General features: G+C 41.1%; 1 protein-coding gene across 4 annotated transcripts in view; it reads left to right on the top strand.

The window, feature by feature from the left end:
* Positions 1 to 1,245: 1,245 nt before the first annotated feature.
* Positions 1,246 to 17,644, top strand: part of MYO16 (myosin XVI) — a 365,514-nt gene continuing 349,115 nt past the window's right edge. Inside the window, exon 1 of one of the 4 annotated variants that reach the window (XM_064407780.1) lies at positions 1,246 to 1,389. The gene's annotated coding sequence lies outside the window, so the exon portion shown is untranslated. Of the gene's footprint in view, positions 1,390 to 2,118; positions 2,266 to 2,538; positions 2,642 to 2,673; positions 2,796 to 17,644 lie in introns of those variants that run through there. The other 3 variants (XM_064407778.1, XM_064407774.1, XM_064407776.1) reach the window with 3 other exon arrangements.

A 17,644-nucleotide genomic window follows, 5' to 3' on the forward strand; every position in this document is an offset into this window, starting at 1 on the left:
CAAATTTTGCTCCAACAGAGGAAGCATTAGGGGCAGGACTGCCACCTTTAGGACAACAAATAACTCCCAAACCAGCTTAGCTGCATTGTAAATGTACACCTTCAGGGGAAACAGCAAACTAATTTAGTGCTTCACAATTTAAGTGAAGTAGGCACCAGCAAACACTAAGATATAAACATTTTTGTCACACCAGTGCTCTCCTTTCTCTTCTTCTAAGAACAAAAAATGAATTGCTTGTTCATTTTTAGATAGATAGTTGTGATTATTTTGTCACTTCTTCAGCTTTCACTTTTTTTTGAGAAAGTCTTTCAGCTTGCAGGGATTTTCCTCTATGTTTTGTCTCACATGACACACCTCAATGAATTGAAACACAATTGCCTCATAAATAAACTTTTGGATGTCAGTGTTTGCAATAATAGGGCTTACCTCAGTACTACTGGCAACAATCTCACTTTGACATGAAATACTGGCTTTAAAGTACTTTGCTGAGGTACTTTACACAACTATTGTTTCATTTCCATTTTAGGTGTTTAGCCCCTAGTCCCTCAGAGAGGGTGGCTCTATAGAATAATCTGCATTATAGAAAAAGTTAAAGGAAAAAGATAGGCGTCACAAATCTAGGAGATCCTTTCTACCTGAGACATCAGTCTTTCTGTACTGAGTTAAAATCAATAGGAAATGGCAGATCATATACATGAAAGTTGCTTAAAGAGCACAAGGAAGAAATTGCCTTCCTTTTGCATAACCACTGATTATTTAGAGGTCTTGGTAATAAACAAAGAGCTATTGAAGGCTTTTCCTTAGCTCCAGAGGGTTTCTGTCCACTTTTGAAGAAAGTGCTTCAGACAGAAGGCAGCCAGAATTCAAAGTCGAGGAACCAGAAGACATCATTCATTCAAGGATTTAACCTGCAGAAGTCCGAATGAAGGTCTAAATTTACCTATATTGTGCAATACCAGGATAAAAACTATTCAGGGAAGATATTTCCTAATTGACTACACAATCACAAGGTTAAAGTCTAGGGTCTCCTCTATTTCAGTCCTCATAGCTTGTGTGCCGGTCCACACCTGCTTGCGTGCTGATTCAGCTTCCAGGCATAGGAAAGTTTGTGCTCTGCCCCCAACACTGCACTCCACACCCCCTGCTGTCTGTATCTAATCTGGCTACAGGGACACTAGCTGTTCAGTTGCATACCAGGTCCTTATAATTTCATATGAAGAATTCTGTGATCAGATCCATGATTCATAGCTTGAGCTTCTCTTGAAAACCTGGAGTGTGGCTCAGATGTGGACCAGTTATATGTGGATCACCACTGAGCTTTAAATGAGTGACAGCTGCCTATACCCCATACAACTGAACTTGAATCAGCAGGGCAGGTGCCATCATCAGGTAAGCAGGGACCAAGTGAAGGGTAAACTAATACTATTTATATTCTATAGCATTTCACAGTGTGCAGGTATCTAGATATTCTGTGTATCATTGGCATGCCAACTTGGTCTAGAAAGGGTTGTGGGAGCAGGTAGTGCTTTCTTGTGTAAATACAACCCTGAAGTGAGTTTTAGCCTATGTGGGGTGCAGGCTATACCCGGCAAAGAGAGGAAATCGGTGAATCCTGCTAGGATGCCTCCTATTGAGAGGATGTAGTGGAAGACTACATAGTGTGTGTTGTGTAGGGTAGTGTCTAGTGAGGACTTTGCTGGGATGCTTCCTGTTAAGCCTCCATCGAAAAACAATGCTCTGATGCGCACTTTAGCTAGAAGTTAGGCAGGGTTCTCATCTGTGGGCAAGAGATCTTAACAGCCAGTCTCCTTACTCAATAACGTGGCAAAAGACTATCACTGCGACTTGTAACTTCCCTGCATTTATGTTTTTGCAAGATTTCTACCTACAGTGCCAGGAAACACAGTTCTAAAGCAGTAGGGTGTGAACAAGCTGCTTATAATACCGGGACAGAAACAGATATATCCAAGCTGCCATTTGTTTTGTGAGTACAACCTTGTAAGAAGTGTTGCTTTTGCATCCATCTCATGGGATGATAATTATGACATTCCCAGCGATTCTCTTTTGTTAAGCATTAGGTGCCAGTAGGGAATCAAGTGGGTCTTTGTTGTGTTGAAGTACACGTAGACTGCTCCTACACACACAGCCTTCCCGGACCTTTTCCTTCGAGCAGTTTACCGAAGGAGAGGGGCGGACAAAGCATGTCAAGCCCCGAAAAAGCAGCAGCCCTTTGCGGCGGGGCACAGTGATCCCCGAGCACGGCAGGTGAGTACTGCAAGGCGAGGCAGAGGGCTGCAGGAGGGGTGCGGGGTGTCTCCTCTGAACGCCCCGTGGCCCCCGGGCTGCCCCGGCAGGTAGCGAGGCGGGCGGGGCCCGAGGGCCGCCCCCGGCCGGCCCGGCAGCTGGGCACCGCTTCGCATCCCTTCCTTCCTTCGCTTCGCGGGGAGGCGGCGGCGAGGGGCGGGCGGGGAGGAGTGCCGGGGGAGGCAGAGGCGGCGCGGCTCCGCACGGCTCGGCTCGGCACGGCGAAGAGGCGAAGAAAGACCCCCCGAGAAAGTGGAAGTGTGCCTCGCCCCACCGCGCCGCCGCTGCCCGGCACCGGCAGAGAGGCGGCCCCTCAGCCTGGCCTCGTCCCCCCGAGGTGAGTGCCGCCCTGGGGAGGGAGGAGGAGGAGGAGGAGGGCGGGCCCCGGCAGGCGCGCCCCGCAGCGGGGGGTGCCCCGCAGGTCTGCCGTGCCGGGAGCGGGCTGGTGAGGAGGCGCCTTTTGCGGACGGATTTGGCTGGTGTGTTCTCTTGTGAGTACTGGGGGAGCGAGGAAGGTGGTGGTGTGTGCGCTTTTTCATCTGTTCTGTGTTCCTTTTTGTCCGTGTGTCCGTGCCCTGCCGCAGGCTGGCCCAGCCCCGGTGGGCTCCGCCAGGGGCGGCGGGAGGGAGCCAGGGCAGCTCGGGGGTCAGTGCGGTGCGGGGCTCAGCCCGCCCTCATTGTGTGCTGGGGGCAAAAACTAGCCCGGGCTCCGTCAGATGGGCACTTTGCTTTAAACCAGCCCCTTTGTGGGCACGCCGTGCCCTTCCCGAGCCCCCGGTTGGGGCGGTGAGGCTGTCGCGATCCTGCCACCCCGCTGGTGGAAATCTGTGCTGACAGGCAGCTGGATGGCGATTTTCTGATAAACGCTTCCTTTCATCGCTAGTGTCAGTCGGTTAAATCCCAATCTTCTGTGGAAGCGTGCCTCCCGAATGGGTGACAGAAGGACTTCAGATCAATGTTAGCGCCAGGCTGGCTTCCAGCAGCGGCTCGCCTCAGGTGGCTCCTCACCCCTTGTGCCCAGCGCCGCCGTGCCGGGCTGCATCTCTTCCTGCTCCCGGGTTTTGCCATTGGAAACTTGCCGGTACGAGGCTGGATACCGGCAGCCCTGGCTTTACCCCAGGGCTGGGGCTGCTGGCAGTGAGATCCTGATCTGGAGGATCGCTCTGGGGAAAAATTACTTTTCCTTCCCTCTGGCAAGATAGCGAATAGTGCGTCAGGATAATCCCGTATGTTTCAGGAGGAGAGGTATGATGCAATTTAGGCGTTTACACAGTGAGTTTAGGAACTTTTGTCTCCTGCTGTGGGTTGTTCCTGGGCAGAATCTTAGATCGTGTTTTCTCTCGACTTCTGTTCCCACAACTTTATAAGAGACTATTCTCCTGTTGAGCTTTCTATTCTCCTATGTATTCCAATTATAGTCCTGTTATCACTTATATCAGTACATTACACCAAAAACGAGGGGGTAGTGCTGAAGTAGTAGCCCTTTTAGGTGGTGTTTTGCTTTGGGCATGATTTTTAGTGTAAAAACATTCTAGATTCCATTGCCAGCATCTGAGACGTGCCTGAGGGTTAAAAAAAAGGAATAAAAAAGCGTGTTATGTAAGTAGTACATGTATATATGTGTGTGTTTACAGTAGATTCAAAGCGATGGGACAAGTTCTCTTGAGTGGGCTATTGTTCTGTAACAGCAGGGGTGCCATTAAAAGTACCAATAAAGACTGGGATTAGGGTGATTGGTAGAGCAGAGCTCTGAACCGTTGCAGTAATTTTGTGTTGTAGCAGCATTCAGAAATCCCAGCTGCAAATCACATTACACAAAGAGAAAGCCAGTCCTTGGCCTGAAAAGATGACACAGGTACAGCAAGCAATTTGTAAGAGGAAGGAACAGAGGAAGCCAATTGTCTAATATTACATAGGTTAGCCAGAGCTCAGTTTCCAGACAGCAACTGGCTTTATATATTTTGTCTCTATTATAATACATTTTCATTGTGGATTGAATCTTTCCTGATTATGGAATAATCTTCTAAGTACTAGCAATAATGGTTGGTGTATAGTATGCAGAACCTGTATTTAATGTGTAACAGCAATAAACATCGTAATATTTTGTAGTGGGAGATCTAACTAATTCCAGCTGGAAGTGTACAGAGTTATTTGAATATGTCTACACAGGGTATCATATATTCTGTAATTGTACAGTAGGAATTAAATGGAGCTTGATTTGCTTGGAATTTGTAGTGCTGGTTGAAGCAACTGACCATCATGGTTTATTGCACTGCTTTGAAAGAGCTCTTGCATTTTATGTTGTCATTATGTTACTTTTAAGTAGTATTGTTATTTCAAACCAGCATAATGAGATGAAAAGCATTTGGCATTCACCCCTTTAAAACAAGATCTTAGTGCTAAATTCAGATCCCTGCTTGAAGGTATCTATAAAATACTGTGCTTATGCAAGGTGTCATATCAAGGAAAGTGGACATCTAGGTTAAAGCTGCCTTAAAATATTTTTGTCATGAAATGACAGAACAGCAGCTTCAACCACATTTTTACTCTTTTGGAAGGGAATGGTTTCTTACCTTAGACATGGGAGCTCTGACAAGGTAAACTTAAGGTAAGTGGCTATTATAAATTGGAGACTTCAACGAGACTAATTACGGAATTGAACATCAGGTTCTTTTGTTTTGCCCCATTTTCCTAACCAACAAGTTACTTCAGCTGATTTCTTTAAGTATGGAGTTGCAATATACATCTACACAGAAAAGGGGTTTTTGTTCAATTGTGAGATGCAACAGAAAAAAATATTCTTCCAATCTGAATACTGCTTTTATTCAGATTTTCATGAACAGGATTACTTTGTCCATTTCTATAAAAAAGTGACAAAATAGTGAGTTTCTCATCTGACTTGACCCCAACAAAACATAACAAAAACTAAACAAATACCAACAGTGAAACAACTCAACCTCAAAATAGCAGCATGGTCCACTTTGTACAGTCTGTCAGTAACATCTCAGTGCTCTGTATTGACTTGTTTATGTCTTTCTGATCATAGTCTAGCAAACCTCACTTGCACATTCTTTGTGTTTTTTCCACCTCACCTTCTTTCTGCTACTGAGTTATTTTAATAACTGTAGCTAATGAATGTAGAAAAGTGTTATAATCCTGCACAAAATTAGCAATAGCTTTGGATGCAGCTGATGGTACCTGGCTATATTGTGTTGTCACATGTTGGCAACAACAGCAGCTACTGGAGATACTTGCCATTTTTTTGGGACAGACCTGCTGGTTTACAACTCTGCCAGGTTCATGTGAATTACAATTTTTTTGTATCTTTCTGAAAAAGATGACAAAAACTTCTTTGGCTCAATAAGATGAAAAACCTGTCCTGGCAGGCATCTAACTCTAACCTTTGAGCTGAGATTTGTTATCTCCCTTAAGGTGTGTGTTTCATGTGGTGCCAAGCATAGCTGGTGTTCATTTAGCTTTTTTGAGACATTTCACAACAATCAAATAAACATTAATATTTGTATATATTAATATTTGTATATATATATAACTATTCACACAGCCTTTATGGGAGCAATTATTAATAAATTGTGTTCTGATTCATGGCTATTATTGTGTATATTCCTGGCATGTGTTATTACACATGTAGAAGAGAAGGGTTGGATAATGGATTTTAGCTTTTGTTCATTCTAAATGTTTCACTTTAAAATATTAGTCTCTAATTCCTGGAAGTATTAATGCAAACAGTATATCAGTTTGGTCAGGGAAAGATTTTTCTCTTCCCTAAAATATTTGGGATCATAAAAGCAAGGTATGTAACCTGAAGTGTTGGACCTGACTTCACGTCTTGATAGTGACAATGTGAAGACTCAGCTACTGAGTAATGTAGCTGAAATCTGTGGTCATTACATTTTCCCCCAAACTTGCCTATTAGATTTGCAATACCATTTGCAGAAAGGCTTTTGTTTCAGCAAAACTTTTTCTTTTTGAAAAAACACCCAACCTGCTTTCAGTCAGAACATCACTTAGTCTGAATGAATATCTTAATACAAAGGGTTGAATGTATCCATTGAAAAATAATTGAGTTCATTGTAAGTTGTAATAGCAGAAAAATATTACCAAAAAAATAGTTTGCTACTTTGTGCTGTAGGAAGAGATGACTGAGTTTTTTTTCCTAAGGGATATAGCAAATATCTATCTTTTTAATGGGCTAGTTACTGTGGTGTTCCATAAGAAGGGACACTAAAAGTTGGAGTAAAAATTAATTAAACAGTCTCAACAATAAAGATCACAGGCACCATGGTAGCCATGCTAATTTTTTGTGGTGCTTCTAGGCTTAAAGTCCCTGAGAAGTCAAAGTCCCTTAAAGTCAACTGAGTTGCTGAGAGAAAAAGTTCTGCAGCTGCACCACTTCAAACAGTAAAATCCAGGTAGCTGAAAGATACTGCTTGTGGTTCAGAAAACATATTGGTTTTTATGTGGTCAGTGTCAAACTGGGAGTGAAATGTTTCTTGCAAATAGAAATTCTGTGTTCAGGTGAAATGATATTTAGTGGACTTGAAATAAACTGGTGTCAACCTTTAAAAAGAAATGTTCTGATACTTAAAAATCTGTGCACCTGTTTTTCTGAGAAAATAGATTATTTTGTTTTGAAATTAGAACAAGGTACAAAATGTTTGGAAAGACTGCCTGCAGGATGTGTGGAATGTCAGTGTAATTGTGGTGTTTGTTTTGAAGCATTTAAGTACTTTTGGTGTAAAGGGGCTGTAAAAAACTTGTAACTGTTGCTGTTTGTATTGCAGTAGTTTATTGTGGATCAATTCTCAGTTGAGATGTGTTTGTATCAGGTGGTGTTTTATGAGGTGTAATAAAACAAAAGCATCCATCCAACTGCATTTATCTTAGAATCTGAGAAATACCATGTAGAAGGAGGGATTGTGTTGATTAGATTTACATTTTTATGGTATCAGCAGCTAAATTCCATCACAGAAGCTTAATCTGAATGGGTGCCCAGACTTCCTGTGTCCTCGAAGAGATAGATGGATAACTTTCTGGTGGTAGGTATCTGGATTTATAGCAATGACTCTCTCTAGTAAGCCAGTCTGTTTTGGTGTCAAAGTGGAGGGGCATAGGCATCCTTGCCTGTAATTGTGCAAGTCAATTGAGCCTTCCTGAAGGGAGTACTGTGAGTGCCTGGTATTTCCCTGGCAGTGTCCTGGATATCAGCTAGAAAAGGAAAGTTTTTGCTGTTTGTCAGATCTAGATTGTAGATAAATATGCGGTGTGTCCTAATTAGGAGTTTTATTTAAGGAACATTCATGATTTAACACCCCAATCTAATTATTTGTAAGCTTCTTGCTAATTTTGCAATTAGTGCTGGAGCAAGACTTTTTATGGAAAATTCACCCTTAAGGGTATCAGAACCACTGACTTCTAGTCTTTATAGAAAACTTTGTCTACACAACACTGTCATAGAAATAATGTCTATAAGGAAATAGTAGTACTTTTACATGATGGCAAAGACAGAATGTGTCAAGTGCTTTCCAAAAAAAGTTATAGTCAGGTTTTGAAACCCAAATGACTCTGGCTTTAGAATGTGCATCTGTAGGATCAAATTCTGCTCAGATATTACCTAGTGGAGAAGGCATTCTTGGATCTTGTTATACCACAGTCATCTTTGGCTTCAGAGGATGAAAAGGAGGACTCAGGGTGTAGCCAGGGTTTACTGGCTGTATGCTTTTGCAGTTTATAGTCAAGGCAGCTTTTTATAAACATAGATGATAAGGTGCAACTTGGAGCAGCCACAAGGCTGCTCTGAAATGTAGCGTGGCCTTACAATGATAAAGGTGTTCTTGGTAGCTTGTTTCCAGGTAATCCATGTAGTGTTTCAGTTGGGCAGAGAACCTGGTGGAGAATATCCTGGCCCATCAACCAGGTGTTGATAACAGTTTTCTCCTCAGAGAAAGTCTCTCAAGTGTTGTTTCAGTGATCAAACTTGTTCTTCCCACAGATTGATAAATTTGACTAATTCTTACTCCTGAAAGGCAGTTCATGTTTTGCAGAATTAAAGCTTAATAATCTTCTCCCTTTAAATGCTAGATTTTTAATGTTTTGGAAGATGGGGAGCTTTGTATCCACACTGGAATAGTATAATATAAATAAGGTCTGGAGAGAGATCTGTTTATTAGTTAAATAGATGTAACTGGAAAAGAAACAGACAAGCTCTCAGGCTCAGAATACCTTATTCCCTGACTGAACTGATGAAGCAATTAAGCCTAAAAGCTTGTCACTTGTTTTTATTGTGCCCCAGTTGTAGCAGGCTTTTAAACTAATCTTTTGCTTATTTGTCTTTGTAAAAGACAATGGCTCTTCCATAGGCAGAGCTGCTGTGTGCTTGGTAGTGTGGACATGTGCGTTTAATGCAAAACAGCCAGAGCCGCTTCAGCATGCAAGATCGTGCCCTGGGCTCACGATTCCTCAGTCCTGTCACATCTCTTCCTTTCCCAGCAGGACATGCTCGTCTACATCCCAGTGTGCCAACACAGCCATATAAAGGAAAGGATATAAAAACACTGCAAGCTACTCTGCTCTGCTTCTACTTCCTACCACAGATACTGTTTTTGATGTCAAGTGGCCCGGTACTTCCTCGAGCCCTTTCACTATTCCTCACTGAGTGTGTTTTAGCATCAAATAATTTGGCTCTCACTTTAGTCCCAGGTTCAAGTCTCCTGATTGTTCACACCACATATATGCTAATGAATTCAGTATCCCTACCAGCATTGGAGAAGTAGCTCCTTGTGAAGAGGGACTGGGAGGTAAATAAGGCATTGCTGGCTGGCTAATTTGCCTCAGGGTCTGCTCCGGACCAAAGGCATGGGCACAGACCCTGCCAAGTTTGGCTTCCTCTGCCTGGAACATTTATTTCTCTAGCACTCTCACAAGGTCATCTGCCCCTGTCCATTCCTCTGCCCCTGCCCTAACCCCTCCTTCCTGATAGAAATGGCTTGGAACCACTCCTGAATGTCCGATCCAGCTGGGCTTTAATATGAGCACTACCAGTAAAGAGACCCTAGCCCTGATGGCGACTATACCTTACTATGCAGAGGGGTAAGTGAATGGTGACAGCCATCGGTAGTTTTACTCCAGATCTGTATCAACTGAGATTTTGGTATCTAATCATCTTTTCTATGTTTCCAGACATGTACTTTCTCCCCCTGAGGGAGGAAATGTGTGTACAAACAGCACACAAGACCTGCAGGGCAGTGTAATAGACAGCTGGTGCCTTCAGACCAAAATTGTTCATTAGGGTGGGGAAATCCTATCTCAAGGCTGGCTCATGGTAACTTTCACCCACAGGGTAACATTTTTGTGTGTTTCATCTTTTGGTGTAACTACTAATCAGGCTTGCTGAAGTTATGTGTGCATTAATACTCAATTGCTGCAGCTATTTCCTTGCAGAATCCTGAGGGATTTTTTTTTTGTTTGAAATTTTTCTTTGTTACAGGACTGGTACCTTTTGTTTTGGTGCTTTCCATGTCCCACCATCATATTTCCTCAACTTCCAGTCAAACAGAGAAGGTCTGAGGTTGGTGCTACATTTCCCTTACAAAGCTTTAATTAAAGGCACTGGATTAGTGGAACAGTGCAGTTGTTGCAGAAAGAGGAATCCTGGGCATGCAAAGGGAGAACCCACAGCAGCTGGGCAGCGTCCTGCTGGCTGCAGCATTTGCTGCTGCAGCTGAAGCTCTCCATGGGCCAGAGGGAAGTTGTGTTCCAGTGGACCTGAGTACCTGATCAGCAATTAATCCAGTTCCCAACACTGCAAGAGGGCAGAGTGAGATGGTCTATGTTCTTTATAAACTAGCTATACTGTTCTTTATATACTAGAACATATATACTATGTTCTTAGCTAAGAATGCACTCTTTATATACTTTTCCAAGAAAGGACTACACTGCTTTCAAACAATCTTCTCATTATTAGTTTTAAATACAGCTACTGCAAATTGTATCTGCTAGAGAGAGCAGTCAGAGATCCTCATTATTTGATGGGGACATTGAAATTTGGTAGCACTTCACAACCTTTGGACTTCGGTGGCCTAGGTGCTTTACAGACATACAATAAATAGCAGTCCCTGCTCCCCAAAAGCTTTCAGTCTATCACATGAGAAGAGTGAAGGGAAACTAGGTAGTGTCCACAGGGAAAAATAAGATAGAAAACAAAATTTAAGTCAGAGGAGTTTCATTAGCTAAGAATGCACTCCATTTCTGTTTTATATAGTAAGCCATCATAGTAAGCTAGGTCTTAATATTTTAAATATTACAATTAAAGAAAAATCCATAGGATTCAAAAAAGTCAGTTCAGTCCCAGTGAGTAGGACTGAATTTGTCAAGCAATATGTACCACACAACATATTGTGCCCTGGAAATAGGATGAAAGGAAAATATTGGTCTATTTTGCAGAGACAAAGCCAGTTTTTCAGTACTTCAGATTGTCTGTAGGTGTGTCAAGCCATGCATGGCCATATCCATTAGTGCAGTCTAGTGACTGCATGGCAGGTAAATTCTTCTGGCCTGGTTTGTGATGCACGATGAGGGTGATGGATCACAGCAGTGTGCTGTAGCTGTTTGCACCACTTGTCTGGTCTAGAAATCCAAAAACTGTGCTCACAAAGACAAGCATAGGCACTTATGTCATCTCCCTTTGGCTCTTGACTCAATGCAAGCATCGTCTTCCACACTGTGAATGAGAATGTTTGAGAGGCCAGTGCCAGGTGGTGGAGCGTGGTGGCACTGGTGGGCAGGCTGTGTGCATTCCAAAAGGTTTCAGTCAGTGCTGATTAAAGAGCTGGCACACAGGAATGCCTAAGGATGGGCCTGGGTGTCTTCCATGCTTAAATGTTAGCTCATCTTCTCAGAAAGGACAGCAGTGTATCCTCTTCTTTTTTAGGTCCTACTAGAGGGCTGGGTGTGTATATGTGAATTCCTTCTCATTTCAAGCACACACAGTTCTCACAGGAAGCATGCTGCTGGGAAAGACACATTCATTTTACAAAAGTTACAGTTTTGTATATAAAGCATGAGATTGGACCCAAAGCCAGAAAATATTTGTGTAGTTTTGCTACACAATCAGCTACTTGATGACTCCTGCATCTTTGCAGTATTGTTTCTACATTTTTGTCTTCTTTCATTGCTGGTAAGACATTGACAAGTCATAGATACCATTGAAAGTATAAATACATTATTTAATCTCCTTTTGTTGATGATTTCTACTTTCACAGGACTTTTTAGGCATAGAGGAAAAGCATTCAGGGCATTTTAAAGGGGAGTGGATCAAGTGTGATACAGAATGCTGTTTTGCTTTGGAGTTTAAGCACAGAACATGGGTGGGAGTTCTGCTAACCTGGGAACCAGTGAGACTGAACAACTTGCAATACTTTAGGTATAACTATAATAATATAACAGACTTCAAATTGCTCTCTGAAAATCCTTCATTTTTTCTTGCTAATTAAAAAAAAAAAAAAGTTACAGATTTGCAGATCATTTCATATTGGCACTTAATACATTTTAGCTAACATTTGACAGCTGAAAACTAAAAGCCATTTCCAGCTCCCAGCTGGTGCTGCCACTGGCTGGTGTTGACCTTTCCTTTTCTCTTCCACAGACATAACGGTTCACAAGTGAGATAATAAGATATAGTAAAGGAAAACAGGAAAAATAAATCCCAAACACTCTCATCCCTTACCATCCATTTTTTATTTTGTGGCTCCACTGGCTATTTTGTGTAAATTTGGGAAGCCATGAGTTGTGATCCTTCTCTTTCAAATGGTATTTAAATACCTTTTCAATACTGTTCTTTTAAAGTACTATGATGACTACTGAAAATGAAGACATGATTGAAGGTTAAAGTGCCTGTCAATAAATAGAAAAGACATTATTATTACTGAGATAAATGGTTAAAATTATTCCCTGTTAAATGTTATTTCTAGTATCATTTTTACTATTGTCACAGTAGTTAGCCTGGGATCAAGGGCTTCCACAGATGAGTGGAGTGCCTTTCTTCTTCCCTCACCCCCTTAAATAGTGTGACTTCTTCCTGCAGGGACTTGATGACAAATCATCTAAAGTCAATTTGTTAGCATCCTAAACAGTGCTGAGCAGAATATAGCTGTTCTCATTAGCTCTCTTATTGCCTAAGTGTCAGCACAAAACTCTTGAGGACCTGTTTGTAACATGAGTGTGTCTTGATTTGTTTAATACACATTTTTATCCAGTCATGGAGATGGCATTTAGCTGCGCTGTGACTTCGTAATCCTTTGTGAATTAGTCTTAAGTGACCAAAATCAATTGAAAATGTCTAAAGACTTAGTGTGATTGATGGACATACAATTTTGTTTGCAGAGTGACTAGGTTTTAAAATAGTTAAAGGTTTGCTTAAACATCAGGCTACAGAGTTATTTACTATTAAGGGAAGAATTTCTGATAGCTGTGTACTATCAGCACTACCTTCTTGTGAAGTGTACTTCCTTTTGTGTTTGTGGGGTTATTATGATGTGATGCTGTCATAGCAATGCAAAATATTTGATGTGATCCAAGATTAATATTGTAGCTTTCTCTGATGCTGCTTTGGTTGCTGATTTCCTCTAGATTTTGTTTCAAAAGTGTTCTCATGCTGCGACTGATACTGAGATCTTACTTGTATGAACTGGTCATGCTGGAGGATATTAAAAAATGCTTTGGCGTGTGTATGTATGTAATCATAGGCATTGAAATTTGCAAGATATTGCCCATGATTCTCAATGAATCAGGAATTAGGCACACTAATATGCTGAAAAAAGGAGCATAATCCAAGGAATGAGAATCCCTGAAAATGACGGACAGTCTTTGCTCAGAATACTACTTTATCTGTTTATTGTTCCTACAACGAGGAATTAGATTCCTTTGCTTAAGTTTTAAGGTATTAAAAAACAAAACCAAAACAATTTAAGAGTTGAAAAATTGGATTAATATCCCAAGGTTATCTGGAAAATGTTTGCTCATACGATGGTCAAAGATTGCTTTAAATATTTTATCAAGGTAGCACTGGTAGTTTCACTGTGAATTGTGGGTGTCCTGGGAAGGTGAGAGGGCTGTGTTTTTAAATATTCACTGAATACCACTTCATTAATGCACCGATAATTTGAAGATGTTATATTTTACTTTAAAATAAAGGCATTTATAATATCAATATGACTAATGTATTTTGGGATGCAGTTTGCCATCTTCTCTCAATTTTGGCATGGGAAGACAGCATGTGAAAAATTGCTATTTGTGGCCTTTTTTTTTTGTTTAAATCACAAGATAGAACATAGCTCTTTGAGCCTTTGTGCTGCAGAAAATGAGAGCATAAGCAGTCTATATCTGTGACATGACAAATGGGGCCACCAAGTCTTCCATAGCATGTTAATAACTCAGCTCAGTTAATGCTGGAATGCTCATACCCCCTCACAAAATTTACAGTATTTTACAGTTGGATATGACTTCCTCCAGTGCTGCCTGGCCTCTCTCCAGTTTGTGACTGTGGCAACATATTTACATTTTCTTCATTCTCAAACAACGAGAGGCCACAAAAGCCTGAGTATAATTCTCAAATGTGGCAATATATTCCTATTTAGTGTGTATCTGTGTGTGCACATACATATGCATGTTTGGACATATATATTTCTGATTAATATTTCCTAAGAAGCTGGAAGTCATCCTGTAATACAAATTTATTTTTAGGAAGGGGTGATTTCTGAAACTTAGCAAAAGTACTTTCAACAATCAAACTTTGTTGATTCTTTTCTGACAACTTCAAAACTCGTGGCAGAAGGTGCTTGCTCATGAAGGATAGAAGATAAAGTGACCACCTTGCCTGAATGTTACCAAGCCTGTATCCAGAGCTTCAGCATTCAGTTAGACATGCTGCTTTATATATTGAAAAAAATCCTGGGCATGCACTTTTGCAATTTGTCATTGCTTTTCAAGCTTGTTAAGTCATTAAGCAGCATTTAATGCGGATAAGCACAAAGCAATTAATTTATGCATTATGTTTATTGCTTCCCTAATGAATTTATGTATTAGAGTTCCTCAATGAATATGTTAATCTATTTCTATATTTTGTATACATTTTGTTCTCTAAATAAACAAAAACATTTCTTCATAGTCTTTATTCCAGTCTAAAGATTGTCTGTATAATATTATCTGGTTTAAGCATGATGTAGAGTTTTCTTAGAATGGACCTTGCCAACATCAGTGCTTGTGAATATTTTTGTCCTGCTTGATACGTTCGGTAGTGGCTTGTATCAGGGAAAAGCTGTCATCGGTTACACTGAGAACTCAATTTATTGTTTTTCCTGGTAAATGTAGCTGTTGTACATTCAGTTCTTGCTTTGGGAGAGTGAGGAATTGAGTAGGCTGATGTGATACATGGAAATAACTTATTTACCAGAAAATAAGGGCACTGGGCATGGGTATCTGGGTGTTTGTAGTGGTGGGGCTGCCAGGGCTGTTTGGTATGGGAGGAGAACAGGAGCTGCCCTGTGATAAACATTGCTCCAGCTGACTCCACAGACCCTCTGTACCCACATCTGAGCCCCTCAGCTGGGCACTGGTGGTGACTCTATGAAAATATATTTCAGAAAGGGGAATACAGAAAACAGCAGTGAGGGGGGAAAGGTGTGAAAAACAACCTTGCAAGCAACTGGGTCAGAGGAAAAAGGGGAGGAGGTGCACAGTGGCAGAGCAGGTATTTCCCTTCATCCTGGGGCAGGAGTGATGGTGGAGCAGGTGTTTCCCTGCAGCCCATGGAGATCCGTGCCAGAGCAGTCACCTGTCCATGGAGCCATGGAGAAACCCATACTGGAATGGGCAGACAAGGCCTTAAGGAACTTCAGCAGCCAGTGGAGCTTGGCCTTTCAGCTCTGAGAAGGACCAGTGTTAGAGCTGTTTATGAGAGCTCAGGCTGGATCAGTGGAAAAGTTTCAGGAGGAAGGACTGACACAGAGAAACTGGTTGTGGTCTATAGACTAACCACACACCCCTTTCCCCCATCACCCTGCAGAGCTGGGGGAAGGAACCGGAAGAATTATTATGAAGGAGGGAAATGGAAGGCCTGGTAGGAAGGGTTAGGTTCATTTATGTCTTTGTTTCTCACCATTCTACTCTAATTTGCAAATATTTAAAATAATGTTCCCTAAGTCAAGTCTGTTTTGTTCATTTTGATAATTGGTAAATGATCTCCCTGCCTTTATCAGGATCCATGACCTTTTCCATCTTATTGTCTGTTGAGGAGGAAAGATGAGAGAGCAGCTGGGTGGGTGCCTGAAATCTGGCCAACATCAACCTTCACTAGCAACCTCTACAGTTATTTGCATATGGACTACCAAATCATTAATATTAAATCCTGTAATCTGCAACTGAACTTTCAGATTATGAATCTCTAATCAATTTCATGGGTTGTGATCTACAATGTTTATGAAAATAATGGACTTAAGTATATGCAGGTTTTTTCTTTTTCTCAGTTTTGGAGACTAAGTACTGAACCCATGCCATCATGCAACTCTTGGCCTCTCCTTTTAAAGCATTAATTGTAATAATTTGTGGGTGTAAGTGACATAGTTAACCACAAGGCTCCTTCTGCCTTCTAGGTAACTCACCATACTTTTACATAATTCACATTTAGAGCATTGAATGTGGAAATTATGGATTAATGCGTGGGCATCTGTCTTTTTTATGATGATGTGTTTGGGCAGTAAAAGAGAATAGGCAGTTTATTAAAGTACTTTTGGGGAAGGGGTAGCAAATTTATTTGAAAAACGAATAAAAATATTTTAAGAACATATAGCAAAACTAAATGCATTGTGCATATTATCATGTGGCAAAAATAACCGTACTAGAGTTTAAGGAGAAAAATTTATCAACTGGCAACACAAACGAATTAAGGGCTGGTTTTGAAATTGAAACAATCCTCCAAATTGCAACCTTTGTAGGCAAAGTAGGAACTATAATCTCTGGCACTGAATGTAGTGCAGCTGAAATGCTCGTGCATCTTCATGGACATACATGTTTAATGCATCTTTTTCCATCGAAATAATGAGTTACTCTATGTATAAATTGTGTGAGAGATTGGTGTGCAGCACTAAAACATTGTTCTGGAAAAAAGAATACTTTTTTCTTGCTGTAGTCTGAGATTTAAGGCTGTATGTGTAATGGTTTCAGAATAAATGGGAGCCCCAGCTATGTGGTTAAAAAAATTTTCTGTAAGACTGTGTTTTTGTATATGTGCAGCTAAAAATTACTTGTCCTTTAATGGACATCACACTGATCTTGATTTAGTCTATTATATTGTCTGTGAATGTAGGATATTAATTGAGTTGAGATTAATTTAATCTAAAAAAGCACATCACTGGTATAATTTATTCAGTGTCTTTAACCAAGAAAATTGCATTTATTTAAAGTAATTCAAAAGAAGCAGACTTCTCCCTCATTAGATAAGATCTTGCTTCTTCTCTAAGTACAAAGAAGACTGCAGGTTATTGTTTAATACTTTATTTTGTAGCAGTGTGGAAATACCGCCTTGTTAATTGCAACCACTGTAACACAACAAATGCAGTTAATTTCTGCCAAAGGACTTTATGAACTGTTTCATGAACTATTATATGATAGAAAGTAGCAAGCCAAATCCATTAAAATAAGATGAACTGCAGAGTTCTGTGACAAAACCTCTTAATTTGAGGGGAAAGCGTCCCTTTTAATGCAAGTATTAATGTTCTATAATGCCCATATTATTATTGTTATTGCAAAATGTCCCCCTTTTGCTGTCTTTGTTTCATGCACACATTCCCCCGTACTGCATCATGTCTAGTAAACCAGCGGAGCTGACAAAAATGTATGTGAACAATTGCCAACACCATAGAGTGAATTGGCTTTCACAGCCTTGTGGTCTTGGCTTCTTGTGGCAGCTCTCTCTGTTTTGACCAGATTTTGAGCTGTAGAGGTTGACATTCTTGATTTTCTTCTTATGCTAGTGATGAGATTAACAATTTCATTCTGTTTGGATGCAAGGTAAATGCTATTTATCTCTGCCCAGAGAAGGGCAGCAAATGTTGTGAAGGGTCTGGAGTGCATATCCTGTGAGGAGCAGCTGACGAGCTGGGGGTGTTAAGTCTGGAGAAAAGGGGGCTCAGGGCTGGCCTTGTCTCTCCCTGTAAGTACCTGAAAGGAGGCTGTAGGCACGTGAGGTCAGCCTCTTCTCCCAGGCAGCCAGTGGCAGGACAAGAGTCTCAAGCTGCACTAGGGGAGGTGGTAGGTTGGTCAGCAGAAG

The sequence above is a fragment of the Passer domesticus genome, chromosome 2, assembly GCF_036417665.1.
Source record: "Passer domesticus isolate bPasDom1 chromosome 2, bPasDom1.hap1, whole genome shotgun sequence".
NCBI lineage: Eukaryota > Metazoa > Chordata > Aves > Passeriformes > Passeridae > Passer > Passer domesticus.